We start from the raw sequence: 5,000 nt of genomic DNA, 5'->3' as shown, positions 1-5,000 counted from the left end.
TGTTCCCTTAGATAGGAACAGATTTGATAAATACTGATAACTCTCGGATGGAGTATTAGAACGGAAAAATCCATTAGATAATGAACTATTGGTTCTAAGCCATCTCTGGCGATGAATCAACAATCCGAAGTACTTTTCTTGCGTATTCTTGATAAACAAGGGTTTATGTAGAGATATAGACCAATATATTGGGGAAGGAAGCAGCCACTTTGACATCTCTTCATCTCCAAAGAATTCTCGATGTGAAAACACAGAGACAAAAGGATGATCTTTGAATAGGAAAAAGAGTGGATCTGCAGGATCCCAAATGAATTGGCTTATTCGAAAAAAGCCTTGTTCTTTGGAAGATCTATCTCGTGTCTGGTACTGCACGGTTCCACTCTGCAAGAACTCCAAATCATTCTCTTGAAGCTCATCCTCTTTATCATAAATGATCCGCTTGCCCCGAAATGACCTAGCCCAATAGGGAAATCCCAATTCATTGAGCCTTTTGATACAATCAAATAGAAAGCCCCAAGGGCGCCATATTCTAGGAGCCCAAACTATGTAATTGAAGAAATCCTCCTCTATCTCTATCTGTTGCGGGTCGAGGACTCCTTCCCCTTCTTCAAACTCCGATTCGTATTGTTGATAGAGAAATCTCTGATCAACGATAGAACAAGATCCATTTTGTATCATATCTAAGGGATTCCTGGGTTCGGGCCGAAGAAGCAATGTCACTCGATCATTATCAAATCGACTGCAATCTTTTTCTGTCCGTGAGGATCCCAACAGAGCGCCTTCTACTTCTAATAGGCCATGAACTAGATCAGAATCATTCTCAACGAGTCCATAGATCCCATTTTTTTCATCGGGTCCGGGTAGAGACCAAAGGTCTTGAACGACCAATCCGGCAGAACAAATCAAAACATAAAGAAGTATCATTAATTTCTTCATGCTCGTTTGAAGTTCGAAGTACCAGTTGTACAAATAAGAACCCCCTTCGTTACATGATTTCTTCTTCATATAGATAGATATAGGATCTATGGAGCAATTACTTAGAAGTACATTTTGTGCAACAGCCCTTCCTATCTGATAGAAAAGGATCGCATGATCCTGAAACGATCTTACCTGGGATAGCAAATCCCAAGTTTGTCTATGAAGAGCAGATTGAATTATATTAGTGTCTATAATTGATTTCTTCTGCGTAATACTAATCGATAGGGCCTCATTGGTAAGTGCTACAAGATCTCGTACATTGGAACCCATGGTTATGGAACCGAATCCATTAGTATGGAACATTTTCTTTTCCAAGCGAAATCCCCTAGTATATGAAAGAGTGAAAAAGTGCTTTCGTTGTTGTGGAATAAGAAGCCTTCGTATTTTAATGCATGTATTCAATTTATTCGGAGCTATTAGAGCGGGATCCACTTTTTGGGGAATATGGGTCGAAGCAATAACAAGAATATTTGTAGTGGAACATCTTTCAAAATCCCTGGAGAGATAGTTCACTAATAGACCAAGGGATAAGTAATTCGACTCAGTCACATACAGATTATGAATGTTTGGAATCCATATTATGCAAGGAGACATTGCTTTTGCTAATTCGAATTGAAGGGTGATATAAAATCGGTCTATTTCCAGCATCATATCCTTAGTTAGCGCATTCATCATAGTTAGAAGCTCCAGCTCCGTATCAAGGTCACGGTCGATATCGTCACTATCATCAATATCGCCACTATCATCAATATCGTCACTATCATCAATATCGTCACTATCATCAATAAGAAAACCCTTAGGCTTCTTATCCAGCAACTTGTTCAGAAATACTGTAACGAAAGGAAGATAGGAGTTTGTCGCTAGGTATTTGACCAAATAGGATCGTCCAGTTCCTATAGAACCTATCACTAAAATACCCCTAGAGGGGGGGAGGGCTAATAAGCGGAGCGAAAAGGGTTTTCCATGAGATGGGAAATGAAAACTATTAGCCCCACACGAGGTTTGTGAATAAGTGATTGTCTGATAATGAGCAAGGAATGTCCGTCTTTCTGCTAAACAGGATGTATTGAACTCATAATTCATTAGATACTTTTTATGAATGTCAACTAAGTATCGTAAGTAAATTACTCCCGGTTGTTCAATCATTTGATAACCAGAGTCATTCTTTGATAAATGATCACTATGAGTCAGACTCAATAGAATTTGATCAATCCTTTTTTCTGTCGTTAAGGTGGAGAACTGAATCAAGAATTCTCTTTCTTTATCATCAATCGAATCACTGTTCGAGACCCAGGATTGGATTTTCTCATCAATCCAATCACCGTTCACATTTTTTCTTATCAATGAATATATCTCTTTACTTGTATGACTTAGATGTCTCGTATTTCTCGAAAAAGCGATTCGATTGATGGGATTTGGTATGATACTTATGAGATCGATGAGATTGATATTCCAATCTTTCTTCTTCGAACGTATTGATTTGACCCCATAAGCGGGACCGCCACCCCATAGCATGTTGCCACCAGAAGCAGAACCCCATATTTCTTCTAGAGAATCTCCTAATTGTTCCAGAGCAACTAGAAAGAGATTCTTTAACCAGAAAGAATTCCTGGGATACCTATCCAGAAGTTTTCGCAACTCAATCATGTATGATGGAATCATCAAAGATTTGACCTTTTCGAACTCTGTCTGTAACTCACTATAGGCTCGAGAAACAAAGAGAAGATGTGTACGAACGAGATATACAGCAATAAGAAGAAGGAAAAGGATTGAATAGAGGAACTCCCGAACATTTGGCCATCTCAGATGTGTCGATATCGATGGTGACTCATTATTTCGATGAATCATTTCTTCGGACAGAAGAAGATTAGGTAAACACTTACTCGAAATCTCACTTATCAGATTCCATTGTAGAAGACACAATTTTCTCTGAAGAATTCGCCATGATATTATGCATGGATCATATATATCATGAAAAATGTATACAAATTTTTGGATGCTACTTAGTATCGGCAATAGGTCTGAAAAAGTATCTAAAAATAGCAAATTTAGATATTTGTACCCTGTCGAAGTAAGGAACCATGGCATATATGTTTGGAATAGATTCCATTTTGAGAGAGTTGAAAAAGCACTATCTCGTTGAAAGGTTCTATACATCTGCCCTTTCTCAAGGCATTTCTTTAGACAAAGACTCCGTTTTTTCCTCTTTTCGGATGGTAAATATTTCTCAGAACATGGAGTGTGAATCAAACCCATGTTTGAATTGAAATTGAGATACTGATGCAAGTTCTTCCCCTCTGAATCAGATAGATTCATATCTGAAAGAGGTTGACAATAAGTTCTTTCAAAATTGACTATTTGTCCCTCTGTTAGAGGTGTTCCAGAAATGTCTGCGATCGAGTAAATAGCTCGACGAACGAATGGATCGGATCGAATTGGAAAATGGAAAGATTTGTACAAGTTATACCTTTCGTCACCACTTTGTGGAAAATCGTTAGGTATGAATATGTTAGATACCTGTGACTCGATTGGTGAAATAGTATCTCTCTCCAAAAAAGCATGTTTTTTTTTACCGCCGCACAAAGAAAATATTTTGTTGCGAATGAACAAGATATTGAGGAATTGTCCATACGTAAAATCATAATTATTGATACGGGCCTTTTCCACATAATCCACATAAAAAGGGAATCTTTTGTTACAATAGAAGCAGAAGTGATGTGGATTATTCAAGAATCGAAGTCGAGTTGCTTTATAAAAAGAAGATATCAATGAACTTCTATGAAATGGTTTCACGGGATTTAGCCAATTGTCTTGATCGTGGGATATCATTGAGAAATAGGAATCCGTGTTATCAAAGGATTTCCTGCGATTATTTCTAGTATGGAATGAGTCAATCATCCACTTTGGTATCTTATTGAACAAAAATGGTGATATTGTTCCTCCATTGATCAAGAATTTCGATTTTTGGGAAGTATAATGATCATCCAATAAGAAGGGTTTCAATTTTTTCAAATGAACGATTTGAAGACCTATTGATTCTAACAACTGATTGCAGAGTTGATCATTCGGACCTTTCAATTCATAGATGTGGATCTCGGACCTATGAAGGGGGATATTCCCGAAACTCACAAAGAAAAAAGGAAGTGAGTTAGACAAAAAGAGAAGAAACTTGGACAAAAAAAACAAGTAACTTGGACAAAAAGAAACGAAGTGACTTAGACAAATCTTTTTTATCGATAACCTCAGACCAATCAATCGAATATTGATTAATACGTAATCGATCGAACACTACTTGAAAATGAAAATGGCTCTTCTGCTCAGAAATGAAATGTTCCTGGAAATTCTTGCTCCCATTGGACCATTTGTATCTATATGCATTAGGATCCCGATTCATGGATCTCTCGGTTCGAGAAATCAAAATAAGAGGATCGAACCATTTCTTCTGACCCTTTTTGAAATTTGATAAATGTTGGTTGATCGTATATTTCATTATAGTTCTATGATTCAGAGTATCATTTCCTATTTGATCCCTTTGAATTCCATATTCCAAGTCGCGATCGGATCTATTCATTAAAAAGAATCGATTCAATACATTTCTTATGTACCCATAATATTGGATTTGAATCAGATTTCGGATCAATCTATATTGATTGACTGCCTCCATTATGTTGTTGCTAGCAAATACCACTATTTTTTGTTTTGGATCTTCCAAATCATTCCCGGGGGAGGTCCGGACCCATTTTTTTCTGATCCTTCGATAAAAAGATTCATTCTCTTCATAAAAAATAGGAGGTAGAACCAATAAATATTTCTTTTTCGATTCATCCCTGGAGTTGAATACCTCATTCAAGAATTGTTTTTGATCCAATCCGTAGGAATCAATAGAAAAGGCAAATCCCTTATGATACACCAGATCCGGCTCGGTTATTGATAGAGTGAATAGATCTGCCATTTCTTGAAATCTCTCTTCTGATTCAAAATCGTGGTGTAACGTGTATCCCCCTCCTGTTCCGGTCATGGAA

The sequence above is a fragment of the Cucumis melo genome, unplaced genomic scaffold (assembly GCF_025177605.1).
Source record: "Cucumis melo cultivar AY unplaced genomic scaffold, USDA_Cmelo_AY_1.0 utg001257l, whole genome shotgun sequence".
NCBI classification, from domain to species: Eukaryota; Viridiplantae; Streptophyta; class Magnoliopsida; order Cucurbitales; family Cucurbitaceae; genus Cucumis; species Cucumis melo.
This window is presented reverse-complemented; position numbering follows the sequence as displayed.